Here is an 18,757-nt window from a genome sequence, read left to right as displayed (position 1 = left end):
GGGACTCCGAACAACATTCGGTCACCAAATCACAAAACTCATATAATACCATATCATCATCGAACATTAAGCGCGCGGACCCTACAGGTTCGAGAACTATGTAGACATGACCGAGACACCTCTCCAGACAATAACCAATAGTGGAACCTGGATGCTCACATTGGCTCCTACATATTCTACGAAGATCTTTATCGGTCGAACCGTTATGACAACATACGTTATTCCCTTTTGTTGGAAATATGCCTAGAGGCAATAATTAAATGGTTATTATTATATTTCCTTGTTTATGATAATTGTCTATTGTTCATGCTATAGTTGTATTAATCGGAAACCGTAATACATGTGTGAATACATAGACCACAACATGTCCCTAGTGAGGCTCTAGTTGACTAGCTCTTTGATCAATAGATCGTTATGGTTTCCTGACCATGGACATTGGATGTCATTGATAACGAGATCACATCATTAGGAGAATGATGTGATGGACCAGACCCAATCCTAAGCATAGCACAAGATCATGTAGTTCGTTTGTAGAGCTTTTCTAATGTCAAGTATCTTTCCTTAGACCATGAGATTGTGCAACTTCCCGGATGCCATAGGAACGCTTTGGGTGTATCAAACGTCACAATGTAACCGGGTGACCATAAAAGTGCACTACAGGTATCTCCGAAAGTGTCTGTTGGGTTGGCACAAATGACTGGGATTCGCCACTCCGTATGACGGAGAGCTATCTCTGGGCCCACTCGATAATGCATCATCATAATGAGCTCAATGTGACTAAGGACTTAGTAGCCATGGGATCATTCATTACGAAACGAGTAAAGAGACTTGCCGGTAACGAGATTGAACGAGGTACGTGGATACCGATGATCGAATCTCGGGCAAGTAACATAACGATGCACAAAGGGAATTGTATACGAGATTGATTGAATCCCCGAGATCGTGGTTCATCCGATGAGATCATCGTGGAACATGTGGGAGCCAACATGGGTATCCAGACCCAGCTATTGGTTATTGGATGGAGAGATGTCTCAGTCATGTCTGCATGGTTCCCGAACCCGTAGGGTCTACACACTTAAGGTTCGGTGATGCTAGAGTTGTAACGGGAAATTGTATGTGGTTACCGTATGTTGTTCGGTGTACTAGATGAGATCCCGAACATCACGAGGAGTTCCGGAATGGTCTGGAGGTGAACATTTATACATGGGAAGTGCAGTTTCAGTCGCCGAAAGCTTTCGGGGTTATCGGTATTGCCGGGACCACCGAAAGGTGTTCGGGGGTCCACCGGGTGGGCCCACCTGCTCCAGGGACCAAGTGAGATGAATATGGGTGGGAACTAGCCCCCTAGTGGGCTGGTGCGCCCCCCAAGGGCCCAAGGCACCTAGGGTTGGAAACTCTAAGGGGTGGGGGCGCCTCCCACCAACTTGGGGGCAAGCACCCCCCTTGGCTGCCGCCCCCCTCTAGATGCATCTACGGGGGCCGACCCCTTCTCCCCTTCACCCTATAAATAGAGGGGGTTAGGGAGGGCAGCCGCACCCCTTCCCCTCCTACACCTCCTCCTCATCCGTTGAGCTTGGCGAAGCTCTGTAGGATAACCACGAGCTCCACCACCACGTCGTCGTGCTGCCCGAGTTATCCCTCAACTTCTCCTTCCCTCTTGATAGATAAAGAAGAAGGAGACGTCCCCGGGCTGTACATGTGTTGAACGCAGAGGCGCCGTCCGTTCGGCGCTTGGATCAGATCTTCCGTGATTTGAATTGCCGCGAGTACGACTCCATAGACCTAGCTCATGTTCTTGTATCACTTCCGCTTAGCGATCTTCAAGGGTATGAAGATGCACTCCCTCTCTCTTGTTGCTAGCATCTCCTAGATTGATCTTGGTGACACGTAGGGAAATTTTGATTTATTACTACGTTCCCCAACAGTGGCATCATGAGCTATGTCTATGCGTAGATTCTATGCACGAGTAGAACACAAGTAGTTGTGGGCGATGATTTGGTCAATTTGCTTTCCATTACTAGTCCTATCTTGATTCAGCGGCATTGTGGGATGAAGCGGCCCAGACCGACCTTACACGTATGCTTATGTGAGACAGGTTCCACTGACTGACATGCACTTGTTGCATAAGGTGGCTAGCGGGTGTCTGTCTCTCCCACTTTAGTCGAATCAGATTCGATGAAGAGGGTCCTTATGAAGGGTAAATAGAAATTGGCATATCATCATTGTGGATTTTGCATAGATAAGAAATGTTCTTGCTAGAAACCCATAGCAGCCACGTAAAACATGCAACAACAATTAGAGGACATCTAACTTGTTTTTGCAGGGTATGCTATGTGATGTGATATGGCCAAAAGGATGTGATGAATTATGTATGTGATGTATGAGATTGATCATGTTCTTGTAATAGGAATCATGACTTGCATGTCGATGAGTGTGACTACCGGCAGGAGCCATATGAATTATATAGGTTCAGTGCAGCATGCTTTATAGCTTAGAATCGGGGCTCCAAAAGCGTTTTGAGCAACATGGGGCATATGAGATGTTCCAAGAGCTGAAAATGGTTTTCCAAGCTCATGCATGGGTCGAGAGATATGGAATCTCTGACAAGTTCTAAAGTTGTAAGATGGAGGAAAATAGTTCTGTCAGCGAGCATATACTCAAAATGTCTGGGTTGCACAACCGCTTGTCTCAGCTAGGAGTTAATCTTCCAGATTACTCGATCATTGACAGAATCCTCCAGCCGCTTCCACCTAGCTACAAGAGCTTTGTGATGAACTACAATATGCAAGGGATGGATAAGTCCATTCCTGAGTTATATTCGATGCTAAAATCAGCGGAGGTGGAAATCAAAAAGGAACATCAAGTGTTGATGGTGAATAAGACCACTAGTTTCAAGAAAGGCAAGGGAAAGAAGAAGTTCAAGAAGGACGGCAAGGGAGTTGCCGCGCCCGGTAAGTCAGTTGCCGGGAAGAAGCCAAAGAATAGACCCAAGCCTGAGACTGACTGCTTTTATTTAAAGGGAGATGGTCACTGGAAGTGGAACTGCCCCAAGTACTTAGCGGATAAGAAGGCCGAAAACACCAAAGGTATGTATGATATACATGTTATTGATGTGTACCTTACCAGCGCTCATAGTAGCTCCTGGGTATTTGATACCGGTGAGGTTGCTCACATTTGTAACTCAAAACAGGAGTTGTGGAATAAGCGGAGACTAGTGAAGGACGAGGGGACGATGCGCGACAGGAATGGTCCCAAGGTCAATGTGATCTCCGTTGGCACGCTACATCTACATCTACCTTCGGGGTTAGTTTTAAACCTCAATAATTGTTATTTAGTACCAGCTTGGAGCATGATCATTGTATCTGGATCTCGTTTCATGCGAGATGGCTACTCATTTAAATTTTGCAATAATGGTTGTTCTATTTATATGAGAGATATGTTTTATGGTCATGCCCCACTGGTCAATGGTTTATTTTTATTGAATCTCGAAAGTGATGTTACACATATTCATAGTGTGAATGCCAAAAGATGTAAGGTCGACAATGATAGTCCCACATACTTGTGGCACTGCCGCCTTGGTCACATTGGTGTCAAACGCATGAAGAAACTCCATGCAAATAGACTTTTGGACTCTCTTGATTATGAATCATTTGACACGTGCGAACCAAGCCTCATGGGCAAAATGACCAAGACTCCGTTCTCCGTAACAATGGAGCGAGCAACCAACTTGTTGGAAATAATACATACTGGTGTATGCGGTCCAATGAGCATTGAGGCTCGCGGTGGCTACTGTTATGTTCTCACTCTCACTGATGACTTAAGTAGATATGGGTATGTTTACTTAATGAAACACAAGTCTGAGACCTTTGAAAAGTTCAAGGAATTTCAGAGCGAGGTAGAGAATCAGTGTGACAGGAATATAAAGGTCTTGCGATTCAATTGTGGAGGAGAATATTTGAGTCACGAGTTTGGCACGCACTTATGGAAATGTGGAATTGTTTCACAACTCATGCCGCCTGGAACACCTCAACGAATTGGTGTGTTCGAACTTCGTAATCACACTCTATTGGATATGGTGCGATCTATGATGTCTCTTACCGATCTACCGCTATCATTTTGGGGTTATGCTTTAGAGACCGCCGCATAAACTTTAAATAGGGCACCATATAAATCCATTGAGACGACACCGTATGAATTATGGTTTGGGAAGAAACCTAATCTGTCATTTCTGAAAGTTTGGGGATGCGATGCTTATGTCAAGAAACTTCAACCTGAAAAGCTCGAACCCAAATCAGAAAAATGCGTCTTGATAGGATACCCTAAGGAAACTATTGGGTATACCTTCTACATCAGATCTGAGGGCAAGATCTTTGTTGCCAAGAATGGATCCTTTCTGGAGAAAGAGTTTCTCTCGAAAGAAGTAAGTGGGAGGAAAGAACGTAGTGCAGCTCAGGAAGATGTTTCATTGGTGCCTGCACCGACTAGAGAGGAAGTTAATGATGATGATCATGAAACTTCAGATCAAGTTGCTACTGAACTTTGTAGGACCACGAGGACACGTTCCACACTAGAATGGTATGGCAACCTTGTCCTGGAAATCATGTTGTTAGACGATGGTGAACCTTCGAACTATGGAGAAGCGATGGTGGGCCCGGATTCCAACAAATGGCTTGAAGCCATGAAATCTGAGATAGGATCCATGTATGAGAACAAACTATGGACTTTGGTGGACTTGCCCGATGATCATCGAGCCATAGAAAATAAGTGGATTTTTAAGAAGAAGACTGACATGAATGGTAATGTGACTGTCTATAAGGCTCGGCTTGTTGCTAAGGGTTATCAACAAGTTCAAGGAGTTGACTACGATGAGACCTTCTCACTCGTAGCAAAGCTGAAGACTGTCCGAATCATGCTAGCAATGGCCACATTCTATGATTATGAGATCTGGAAAATGGACGTCAAAACAACATTCCTTAACGGTTTCCTTAAGGAAGAATTGTATATGATGCAGCCAGAAGGTTTTGTCGGTCCTAAGAATGCTGACAAGGTATAAAGCTCCAGCGCTCCATCTATGGGTTGGTGCAAGCATCTCGGTGTTGGAACATTCGGTTTGATGAGATGATCAAAGAGTTTGGGTTTATAATGATTTATGCAGAAGCTTGTATTTACAAGAAAGTGAGTGGGCGCTCTGTAGCTTTTCTCATATTATATGTGGATGTCATACTATTGATGGGAAATGATATAGAACTTTTGGAAAGCATAAAGGCCAACTTGGATAAGTGTTTTTCTATGAAGGACCTTGGAGAAGCTGCTTACATATTAGGCATCAAGATCTATAGGGATAGATTGAGACACCTCATTGGTATTTCACAAAGCACATACCTGGACAAGATATTGAAGAAGTTCAATATGGATCAGTCCAAGAAGGGGTTCTTGCCTGTATTTCAAGGTGTGAGATTGAGCATAGCTTAACGCCCAACCTCGGCAGCAGAAAGAGAAAAGATGAGTGTCATCCCCTATGCCTCAGCCGTAGGCTCTATTATGTATGCCATTCTGTGTACCAGACCTGATGTGAACCTTGCCATAAGTTTGGCAGGGAGGTACCAAAGTGATCCCGGTCTAGAACACTGGACAATGGTCAAGAGTATCCTGAAGTTCCTGAAAAGGACTAAGGATATGTTTCTCGTTTATGGTGGTGCCGAAGAGCTCATCGTAAAGGGTTACGTCGATGCTAGCTTTGACACAGATCTGGATGACTCCAAGTCACAAACCGGATACATGTATATTTTGAATGGTGGGGAAGTCAGCTGGTGAAGTTGAAAGAAAAGCGTTGTGGAAGGATCTACATGTGAAGCGGAGTACATAGCTGCTTCAAAAGCAGCGCACGAAGGAGTATGGATGAAGGAGTTTATCACAGACCTAGGAGTGATTCCCAAAGCGTCGGGACCGATGACTCTCTTCTGTGACAACACTGGAGCTATTGCATTGCTAAGGAGCCTAGGTTTCACAAGAAGACCAAGCACATCAAGCGCCGCTTCAACTCCATTAGTGAATATGTTTAAGATGGAGTCATAGATATTTGTAAAGTACATACGGATCTGAATGTCGTAGATCCGTTGACTAAACCTCTTCCATGAGCAAAACATGATCATCACCAGAACTCTATGGGTGTTCGATTCATCACAATGTAACTAGATTATTGACTCTAGTGCAAGTGGGAGACTGTTGGAAATATGCCCTAGAGGCAATAATGAAATGGTTATTATTATATTTCCTTGTTCATGATAATTGCCCGTTGTTCATGCTATAATTGTATTAACCGAAAACCGTAATACATGTGTGAATACATAGACCACAACATGTCCCTAGTGAGCCTCTAGTTGACTAGCTCGTTGATCAATAAATGGTTATGGTTTCCTAACCATGGACATTGGATGTCATTGATAATGAGATCACATCATTAGGAGAATGATGTGATGGACAAGACCCAATCGTAAGCATAGCACAAGATCGTGTAGTTTGTTTGCTAGAGCTTTTCTAATGTCAAGTATCTTTCCTTAGACCATGAGACTGTGCAACTCTCGGATGCCGTAGGAATGCTTTGGGTGTATCAAACGTCACAACATAACTGGGTGACCATAAAGGTGCACTACAAGTATCTCCGAAAGTGTTTGTTGGGTTGGCACGAATCGAGACTGGGATTTGTCACTCCGTATGACGGAGAGGTATCTCTGGACCCACTCGGTAACGCATCATCTTAATGAGCTCAATGTGAATAAGGAGTTAGCCATGGGATCATGTGTTATGGAACGAGTAAAGAGATTGAACAAGGTGCGGGGATACCGATGATCGAATCTCGGGCAAGTAACATACCGATGGACAAAGGGAATTGTATACAAGATTGATTGAATCCCCGACATCATGGTTCATCCGATGAGATCATCATGGAACATTTGGGAGCCAATATGGGTATCCAGATCCTGCTATTGGTTATTGGCCAGAGAGATGTCTCAGTCATGTCTGCATGGTTCCCGAACCCGTAGGGTCTACACACTTAAGGTTCGGTGATGCTAGAGTTGTAATGGGAAATTGTATGTGGTTACCGAAAGTTGTTCGGAGTCCTGGATGAGATCCCGGAAGTCACGAGGAGTTCCGGAATGGTCCGGAGGTGAAGATTTATATATGGGAAGTCCAGTTTCAATCGCCGGAAGGTTTCGGGGTTATCGGTATTGTACCGGGAGCACTGAAAGATGTCTGGGGGTCCACCGGGTGGTGCCACCTGCTCCGAGGGACCAAGTGGGATGATTATGAGTGGGAACCATCCCCCTAGTGGTCTGGTGCACGCCCCAAGGGCCCAAGGCGCCTAGGGTTGGAAACCCTAAGGGCCGGGGGCGCCCCCACCAACTTGGGGGGCAAGCACCCCTCTTGGCTGCCCCCCTCTAGATGCATCTCGGGGGCCCGGCCCCCTCTCCCCTTCACCCTATAAATAGAGGGGGTGGGAGGGAAGCCGCACCCTTCCCCTGGCGCAACCCTTCCCCCTCCTACGCCCCTCCTCCTCCATTGAGCTTGGCGAAGCTCTACTGGAGAACCACAAGTTCCACCACCACGCCGTCATGCTGCCGGAGTTCTCCCTCAACTTCTCCTTCCCCCTTGATGGATCAAGAAGGAGGAGACATCCCCGGGTTGTAAGTGTGTTGAACGCGGAGGCACCGTCCGTTCGGCGCTTGGATCGGATCCTCCATGATTTGAATCGCCGCGAGTACGAGTCCATCAACCTCGTTCTTGTAATGCTTCCACTTAGCGATCTTTAAGGGTATGAAGATGCACTCCCTCTATCGCGTTGCTAGCATCTCCTAGATTGATCTTGGTGACACGTAGGAATTTTTTTTAATTATTACTACGTTCCCCAACACCTTTGTCATCGGTGTGTTACTTGCCCGAGATTCGATTGTCGGTATCCACATAGCTAGTCCAATTTCGTTACCAGCAAGTCTCTTTACTCATTTTGTAATACATCATCTTGTAACTAACTCATTAATCACTTTGCTTGCAAGGCTTCTTATGATGTGCATTACAGAGAGGGCCCAGAGATACCTCTTCGATACTCGGGGTGACAAATCCTAATCTCGATCTATGCCAACCCAACAAACACCTTCGGAGATACCTATAGAGCATCTTTATAATCACCCAATTACGTTGTGACGTTTGATAGTACACAAGGGATTCCTCTGGAATCCGGGAGTTGCATAATCTCATAGTCAAAGGAATATGTATTTGACATGAAGAAAGCAATACCAATAAAACTGAACGATCAATATGCTAAGCTAATGGATGGGTCATGTCCATCAAATCATTCTTCTAATGATGTGATCTCGTTATCAAATGACAACTCATGTCCATGGTTAGGAAACCTTAACCATCTTTGATCAACGAGATAGTCTAGTAGAGGCTCACTAGGGACTCAGTGTTTGTCTATGTATTCACACATGTATTAAGGTTTCCGGTCAATAGAATTCTAGAATGAATAATAAAAATTTATCATGAATAAGGAAATATAAAATAACAACTTTATTATTGCCTCTAGGGCATATTTCCTTTAGGATGTGCATGGACCAATCTACTTATGCAATTAGTGGTAAAAGACCTGCAAACCTTTGGGTTGGTGTGAAAATTGAAGATATACTCATGAAACTAGATTTCAGTTTACCTATGATGCTTATTTGGTCCATTAATGATTTTTCTGCATATAGCACCACCTCAGGTCAGAGCACAAAGGGTTATTATGCATGTGTGCATTGCAATGAGGATCCTTGCTATGAGAACCTGAAAAGTAAAATTGGATATATTAGCAATCATCAGTTCCTTCCTCTCAAACATGCTTTAAGAAGAAATAAAGAAGCGTTCAATAATAAGACAGAGGATAGGACACCACCAAGGAAGTTCACAAGCAAAGAATTTGATTCGTACTTACAACATGCTATGGAAAATTCAAACTAGGTAAGTACCGAGGAAACCATCTAGAAAGAGAAAGCGCATGGATCATCGAACATGGCACCTGAAGGCGAGCTTATATGATTTTCCATGTGTTCGCACACAAACATGTCACTGTGTACCCTCGGCGCCGGGAGTGATGCACCGCAGCTCACATCGAAGGAGACCCGTCTGGAAGACCCGAAACCCCACACGCATGGGAGGGACCCCATCTGGACGCGCGATAGATATGGGATGCCCTAGGTCGACCTGGTCATCCCTAGGGCCTCAAGGTTGTTCGCCCTACAATGAAGAAGAACGAACGAAGAACAAGGAAGAAGACGAACAAGGGAGAAGGTAAAAGATAAAAGTGGTAGATGAGTTTGTCGATTGTGTGTTCTTCAATCGGTCATCACCTCTTGTCAATATAAGAGGCGGATGGACTTCTCATACAAGAAAAGGACTCCAAATCACGTCCAAATCTTTCCAAAATTAACCAAAGTCGGATTTAGGCAAGTCTGGGACAACAGTTTGATTTTTAGCTCCCACAGGCCACAAACAACCTCGGATGAAGGTGAGAACAAAAGCAAATTGGACCTATTTGACGAGATGAACAACTTTCATCTTGAAAGCTTTTCGATTCGAGTTCATCTTGTGGGCCGAAAGACTCGTGCAATATAAATAATTGGTGGCCCTACCTACCAGACACATGTCTGATTGGGTGGGCGACTTTTTGCCTGGTGTAGGGCTGCACTCGAATGACTCTGAATTTTAAATACAACTTCAGATTGAGACTATTTTTAAATCAAAATCAACCGTTTCGACGAGACGAAGACAATTCTTGTAGAAAATTTTCTCATTTGAGACCATCCTCGAGGTGTAATCGGCCGAACAGTGCTTCGGATACAAAATCTCAGTATTTTGAAAACAACTTCGGCCTTCAAGATGAGATCGGATGGCGATGGCCCAAACTTCAAAGATGTTCATGTCGAAGATATGGAACTTTTTTATGTACACCTCTCCTCCATTTGAGGCCATCTTAGTTTAGTTCTTGACCGTGCCAAAATCTGGTGTCAACACATGCCCCCCTGTTTTTCGGCAAAACTTGTGTGCCGAAAAAATAACTTGCATGGAGTTTGTTCTAAGAACAATGTCAACACTCCATTGGCCATTTGCATGTGGTTAGGGCGGTAAGTATATATCGACCATCCATATGCTTAGCGCGATAATTATATATCGACCATTTCCCATAGCTTACTTGAACTTTCTTGATGTGAACTTGGGTGGAATTTCCTCAACTCATTGCTTAGTTTCCAAACACTCAAGAATAATACCATCAATAGTACGGCAATAAAATTTCATATACCAATGTGCATCACAAAGTATTTCACCGAACCATCTTGTCCACCCCGTCGCTAGGATCTTATAGATAATCAATAATGAGATTTCTTTCGCCTGTACAAAAATTGCATTAGTGGACGAAGCGATGAGCTCCAATTTTGCCTTATCTACATTGGCGAGAATAAGCATCGGCTATTGATAGATATATGCAATACACCATGATCAACATAGTAGCCAGATGCTTGTTGTGCCAACTCATTTTCTCTTCAATTGTCATGTCCAGATATATGAGAAGTATTAAAGCAACCCAGGGTAAATTTTTACATCTGGACATACCTCAAAGTAAATTATAAGTAATTCGTCAAAACATTGATAACCCTTGGATATTCGTTGCACTTCTCATAATGAATAACCTGACGCCTCAATATGTGTAGCACCTATGACAACCAAAGGCTTGTCTCGCTTTCCAATTGAACTAAGGACGATGTTCGGATACTACACTAGCCATGCTTTGACATATTATTAGGACGATGGATAAATATCGGCCATTATCATAAGTTCCACGTAAACTTCATCCACCAAAGCAAGTATAGCCGAAATAAACAAAAGAAATGACAAATCAAATATTTTGGCCCGTTGGATCAGCAGTAAACTTCTAGCTAACCAAATATATAGTGATTTCGTAATACACTTTCATTATATAAGAAATTATATTGCATCCACGGATCTAAATAAACCCATGGAGGGTGACCGATCGTACCTGGGGATGAATTCCATGGCAAAGACATCAATGGCATGTTTGGCGAATATGGATGATGTGCTAACCGAAGATTTTGATGGGGTGATGCAAACCTTCAGCTTAATTGTTTTTGGCTTCCATCCTTCTCTTTCTTCATTTTTGTAACACTTGCTATAATAGAAGGTTGCACATCATTTTTTACTGCTCCTCTTGGGAACCCATGCCATGTTCTTCTTTTTCAGCTCTTGTGCACTAAGCTTTTGTAATTCCTTATTTGGCCAATAGGATAAGCCGAGTGGGCACCTCGACTCTGATTTTGTTTCAACCAATGGAAAATCTTTTTTGGCCTTATGCACCCTGAACTTCTTTTCTTCAGGTTTGGCACTTTGATTCTCAACAATTGATTTCTTCATCTCATTGCCTTTTTTAGCTAATGTCAACATTTTAATTGGCTCTTTATCCTTTAAGATCAAATCTGAAGTAGCACTCTTACGACCATCTCTTTTAATGCGATAAACTTGCGTGACCACCTCTCTATTCTTCCTTGAGCTTCGAACCGATTCCTTATGATTGAAATGGTCTTTGGCATGTGATTGTTCATCAAATGTTCATCTTCTTGGAGCTGTATAATCTTTGTGAGATGGTCTAAAATAAGACAGAGAACGTGCACTTGAATCATACTTGTCCCATGATGGATATGAATTTACATGAGCATACAGAGGCATCCAAGACATTGGCATTGGTGGCCTGAAATAAGGATATGAATGTGTTGCATTGAAGTTTTCCCTTTGCCAATACCGGCCATCAGATTTGTGCCTAGGGGGTGATATTGACGCTTTTGAATTACTTGGGAGATAAGCTTCTTCTCCTCACCTATCTTTTGATAGTTTTCCAATTGTGGCGTGAAAGTGACTTTCGGCTTTTTACCTTTGTGCTTACCTCGGCCTTTGCTTGCATCGATCTTTGGTTTTTTTGTTGCCCCTAGTACTTGGCGTCTTCATTGCAACATTCATGGAATTTTTGCCCTCAAGAATATTATCATTGTGCTCTTGAACAACTTCCTTACTTGAAAGCTTGATCCCATTATCCACAGTTTTTACCTTCTCATGTTTAAATGGATCGGCTTGAAGCAGCCGATGGAAAAATCATTTGCCATCAGGACCAATCGGAATAGACTAGTCATATCTTGGTGTCTCAACAAATTTCAATTGTCCTTTATCAATGGCTGATTTGACTATTTGATGAAACATGTTGCAGTCCTCAAAATTATGCTTGCACAAATCATGCAATTTACAATACATTCGTCCTTCGATTGATGGTTTGACATGGTGATCAAGAATTTTTAATGTAATTATTTTTCATTAACAAATCAAATATTTGATCACACATGCTTGAATTGAAGGTATTCTTCTTGTTTTCTAGCCGATCTTGGTGTGCGAACGGCTTTGGAATTAAGCAAACGAATGGTTCAGATTTGGAATATCCCCATTCGGCTATGCATTGTATTTTGCATTCTATGTATGATGTATTTGGATAAGATATTATATTAGTAACAAATTTCTCAAAAGAATTTAACCTTGGCTTTAAATTTCTGAAACGAAAATAGTTAGAACACAAATGTCTCAATTGAGACAAAGTGCAAGCCAAGTATGAAATAAGAAAACCTACCCAATTTGATATGAACTTTAGATAAAGCAATGGGGAAAGCCTTGTGTCACGGAAACGAACACCTATGGGATCACAATGATCCCTTATATGGTTGGCGAGGCGAGGAGATGCGCAAACAGCAGGTCTAGTGATCAGCGCGAGGGGTTTTTACCCAGGTTCGGGCCGCAATAGTGTGTAATACCCTAGTCCTGCTTTTGTGTATATCTTGTGTTCTTGAGCTCTTAACTAGGTATGGCGCATGCTTAGTCCAAAAAGTCTGAATCCTCCCTCAGTACGCCTTGTGCCCCCTTTTATATGTCAAAGGGGTCGCCACAGTGGCACATAGGAGGTGAAAAGTATCTGCAGTGTACAAGCTTATCGCTGACATCGTAGGACAAACATATTTAATGCCCTACCTATGTGCCCTCTTACTTTATCGGGGACGACAATAGAAGCTGTCCCGGCTGTTGTCGCCTCTTCTTGCCTTGGCATGCATCTAGGCTGGCGAGGCATGCAGCGCCATGCTAGCTGGCTAGCTGTTGTGCTGGCGCGGTGGTAGAGCCTCCATGAAGATATGCGTGCCGCCACGCAGGCGTCTGCCTAGTTAGCAAGCTGGTCGTCACGCTGGCATGGTCGTGAGGTGGAGTAGACCTTGTCGGGTGCGGGCCTAGCTATGGCCTTGCAATTGTCCCGGGCAAGAGTCTTGTCGGGGGCCTTGCAGTCGCCCCCGGCAAGGGCCTTGCCGGGGGGCTTCGTCTTCTGGTCCCACGTGGACTTGCAGGCCATTAGTCTTCACAAAGATCTGCATGCTACTACGCATGCATTCCTGAGTCTTGTCCTTGACGCTGTCGATGGTGTCAAAGCTCTCAGCCTCAAGGGTGGTGGCCTTGCTGGTGCCTCGCAGGCTGCCCCGGCAAGGGTCCTGCTGGTGCTGCGTAGGTCTCCCCGGCAAGGGTGTTGCCGGGGGAGGTCCATCTAGTCTTCTGCTCTTTGTTCACTGTCTTGAATGTTGTCTTGGTACTCTTGTATCCTGCCCTTCCACGGCTCTACCAAGCCTTGCCGCAGGCGCGGCTACAACTGCCCATGCACAAGTAAGGGGTACAGAAGGGCCCATACTTTTGTACACCAACACCTTGGGTGCAATAATAATTCACCATCAATCCTTATAAATGATGCAATGGGTTGACCGATATTCTCTAGAACAATTTTACTGCTAACAAGTAAATTACCCCTCTTCATTGGTCTTTCAAAATTACTTATGAGAATGTTTCTAATAGATGCATCAACTATGAAGTTGCGACCAAATCTGGAAATAGGTAAATTACTTGCTAGGCATACCTCTCCAAATATGTTGGGAGAGCATGATGGTGGTGTGACTTGAACAATATCTTGCTCCTTCTTTGGATGACTTCCCCAATTCCTTGTCATCATATTTTTCTTGATTCCGGGCATCATTACTTTGAAGATCCTTGCCATCCAAGCTTTGTTCGGCTACTTGCTCTTGTCCTTGAGGCTTGCCAATTTCTACGACACGAAACTCATAGGGCAGGAAGTAGGTTCCATTAACTTCACAAAAGTCAAGCACAACTGTTTTCCTATGCTTGCCATGACCTTTCTCAATGATGCTTGCCTCTCTGGATTTGATGGACTTGGAATATATACTACTTGATTTGGATTTTTCAACCAAAGCACTTCCATGTTCCAAATCATCCTTCTTTTTATTGATTCTACAAATTGGCAAGGCTTATTTTCTTTGAGCCAATTCCCTATTAATTATCTCTTGGTGAAGTACTTGCACCCTATCACGCAAAGCTTTAACACCTCTCTCAATTTCAATCCGCTCTAGATCAGTTTGCCCCCAATGCTTTTAGGATTTTTCGGCAATGAATTGTTAGTGTTGCCAAAATTTTGCAACTATGCACGTAATTAGATGCATGATTGAAAAAACTAGGGTTGGCCGGTAGAGTATACTCATTGAACAATCTAGTAACACCATATGAATTATTTGCATCTACTTTAGGGGACTGGGTATTCATATTACCTTTGTAGATTGCAAACCCAAGATGACGATCTCTTTGTAGCAAGAACAGGTCGGACACTGTTCAAAGCTTCGTCCCTAGTGGAGTCACCAAAAAGTATGTTCGCACATGAACACGTCACCATGTACCCTTGACGCCGGCGGTGATGCATCACAGCTCACGTCGAAGGAGACCCGTCTGGAAGCGCGGTACGCAAGCAATCTAGTAGGTGCTTTTGAAAACCCGAAACCCCACATGCCCGGGAGGGACCCCATCTAGACGCACGGCGGCTATGGGCTGCCCTAGATCGACCAGATCATCCCTAGGGCCTCGAGGTTCGCCACCCTGCAATGAAGAAGAACAAACGAAGAACGAGGAAGAAGAAGAACAACGGAGAAGGTAAAAGATAAAAAGTGGTAGCTGGGTTTGTCGATTTTGTGTTGTTCAATCGGCTATCTCTTGTTAATATAAGTGGCAGATGGACTTCCCATACAACAAAAGGACTCCAAATCACGTCCAAATCTTTCCAAAATTAACGAACTCGGATTTAAGGCAAGTATGTGACAACAGTTCAGTTTTTAGCTCCGACAGGCCACAAACGACCTGGATGAAGATGATCCCAAAAGCAAATTGGACCGCTTCGACAAGACGAACAAGTTTCATGTTGAACATTTTCCAATTGGAGGTAATATTGTGGGCCGAAAGGCTTGCGCAATATAAACAATTGGTGGCCCTACCTATCAGACACATGTGTGATTGGGCGGGCGACTTTTTGCCTCGTGGTAGGTTTGCACTGGAATGGCTCTAACTTTTACATATGAGCTCGGATTAAGACATTTTTATATGACAATCGACTGTTTCGATGAGGCAAAGACAATTTGTGTAGAAAGTTTTCTCATTTGAGGCCATCCTTGTTGTGTAGTCAGCCGAACAGTGCTCTGAAGAAGAACATGTGCGAGAGCATCATTAATACACTTCTTGAATTTGATGGTACGAACAAGGACACCATCAACAAAAGAATGGATTTAGAGGAACTCAAGGTCGACAAGCTATATTGGTTGAAAAAATATAAGGAGAAAAGGATTCTTACGAGAATTATCATGCACCCTGGACACTTTGTAAGGAAGGTAAATAAAGTTGTGCAAGTTTCTGGCTAACGTCAAATTCTCATGTGGTCTCGTTGCAAACTTGGTAACATATGTGGATGTCGAGACTGGTAAATTACATGGTCTGAAGACGCATGATTACCACATCCCACCACATAGTATCTGACCAACTGGTCTTACGGCCATTGTATGCAAGGAGATGTACGAGGCTATCACCAAACTAGGAAGATTTTTTGAGGAGTTGTGTGTGAAGACATCAATAATCAGAGTCGTGGAGTGATTGGAACATGAAATTCCTGAAAATCTTTGCAACTTTGAGAAGATCTTCCCACCTGCTTTATTCGATATAATGGTGCACCTAGTTGTTCATCTTCTGCAGGAGGCACTTCTAAGGGGGTCTGTCCAATATGGTTGGATGTTTCCAGTTGAGAGAAGGCTTGGGTACCTCAAGTCAACTATGCATAACAAAGCATGGCTTAATTAAAGGTTCAATTGTTGAGTCCTATATCACCGATGAGTGCTTGAAATTTTTCTCTAGATATTTGAAAGATGACATAGACACCAGCTTTAACAAGGCAGAAATTAACATGTGTACAAAGGGTAAGAAGGATAAAAAGCATAAATCTACAAGAGACCTAGGTATTTTTTCCAGGTGGGGTTATTCGCGTTGTGTCTAACGATAAAAAATATTTACATCGGACTTGCCAAAAATGCATAGATATATACTTGACAACTTTCCAGAAGTACAATAATATATGGAGTAAGTTTCTATCACCTCACTAGCTCGCAGTACAATATTGCAAACTATTTTAACTAGGTTCATAACAAGTTTACTTTTTCCCATGGGGTACACGAGGCAGAGATAAAGAAAAATGGTGGGAGAAACATCAAGGAGAAGCACAAGGAGGAGCTTAATGTATGGTTTGAAAAGAATGTGAGCAAATTAAAAAATGCATACAAAGATTTGCAACTACTATCACGACAGCCAGAGTTTCATGTATGTGTGGGCTTCCTGCAATGTCAATGGTGCTAGATTTCGTACCATGGATAATGAAAAGAACTGGAAGACTCATAATTCTGGTTGCATGAAAAGGTATCTATTGATAACACTGGATACGAAATTGAACTATGCAGGGTTTTGACAGAAGTTCTTGAGGTGGATTACAGAGGCAAATCAGTAATTTTGTTTTTATGTGATTGGTTTGACCTTGTTCATACCATGAAAAGCATGAAGATTAAGTCATGTGGATGCTTTGGAAGTGCAAATATGTCCTCCAATTGTTACAAGGAAGCCCTATTCATGTTGGTGTCCCAAGTAAACACATGTATTTAGTTGGGGGACAAAGAGTATGGTGATCCATGGAAGGTGGTTGTGCCTATCAGCCCAAGAGGTACATATGAAGTTCCAGATTATTTTATGGTGGAGATGAAGCGACTCTATAAGCCTAGTCGGAAGTTGTTGTTTCTTCACCACATCATATTGTTGATGTTGAGGATGAAGAGTAGGAACATGATGCTTCCAAAAATGTTGAGGATGGAGAGAAGAAAGATGATTCTTTTGAAGTTGAGGACGGAGAAGATGAAAAAGATGAAAGAGATGAAGGAGAAGGGGATGAAGTTCCTACTCACATTGTTGAAGAAATAAAGCATAAACTTGTCGATAACATTGGGGACTTGGACAATGATACATCTCTAACGTATCTACTTTTCCAAACACTTATGCTCTTGTTTTGGACTCTAATTTGCATGAATTGAATGGAACTAACCCGGACTAATGTTGTTTTTAGCAAAACTACCTTGATATTATTTTTTGTGCAGAAATAAAAGTTCTCGGAATTGGACGAAACTTGGCGGAGATTTTTTGTTGAATATATAAAAAATACTGGTTCAAATATCTAATGGAGGGGGCCACTACCTTCCCATAAGGCAGGAGGGCACCCCTACCCCCCAGGCGTGCCAAGTGACTTGTGGGGCCCTTCGGCATTCGTCTGACCTAATTTCAACTCCATATATTTTGTCCTCCCGAGAGAAAAAACAGAGAGAAACTTTCATTGTGTTTTACGATATAGACCGGATGCCACCTCCTATTCTTCATCGGGAGGCTTGATTTGGAGTCTGTTCGCGGCTCCGGAGAGGGCAAATCATTGTTGTTGTCATCGACGACCCTTCTTTGTTGACAACCTCATGATGCTCACCGTCGGGAGTAAGTAATTTCATCGTAGGCATACTGGAGGTAGATAGAGATGGATGAGATTCGTCATGTAATTGAGTCAATTTGTTAGGCTTGATCCTTAGTATCCATTATGTTCTGAGATTGATGTTGCTAACTTTGCTATGCTTAATGCTTGTCACTAGGGCTCAAGTGCCATGATTTCATATCTGAACCTCCAATGTTTTCATGAATATATTTGAGTTCTTGATCCCATCTGCAAGTTATATGCACCTTTTATTGTTCTGAACCATAGACCCCAAGGGGACAACAATTGGGATACTCTCAAGGGATGACTGTAATTTGAGGAGTTCATGTATTCACTATGTGTTAATACTTTGTTTTGGTTCTCTATTAAAAGGAGCACCTTAATTACCCTTAGATTTCCATTAGGACCTCACTGCCACGGGAGGGTAGGACAAAATATGCCATGCAAGTTCTTATTGCAAGCACATATGGCTATATACAGAATACATGCCTACATATGATTGATGAGTTGGAGTTATTGTGTATCGCTCTAGGTTGTGACTGTTATATGATGAATGCCATCTAAATATCCATCGCTACTCCATATGTATGCTTTCTCATAGTATTTTCTTTCTTGAATAATTACTGCTACTATTATTCAAATTGCTACAAAACTACTACTGTGAATGTTACTATTGCTATTGTTACCACTTGTCGGTCTACTAGAACAGGGGTACCCTAGTACCCCGAACATGTGCAC

This window comes from Triticum dicoccoides, chromosome 1B, assembly GCF_002162155.2.
Source record: "Triticum dicoccoides isolate Atlit2015 ecotype Zavitan chromosome 1B, WEW_v2.0, whole genome shotgun sequence".
NCBI lineage: Eukaryota > Viridiplantae > Streptophyta > Magnoliopsida > Poales > Poaceae > Triticum > Triticum dicoccoides.
Note: the sequence above shows the minus strand (reverse complement) of the source record.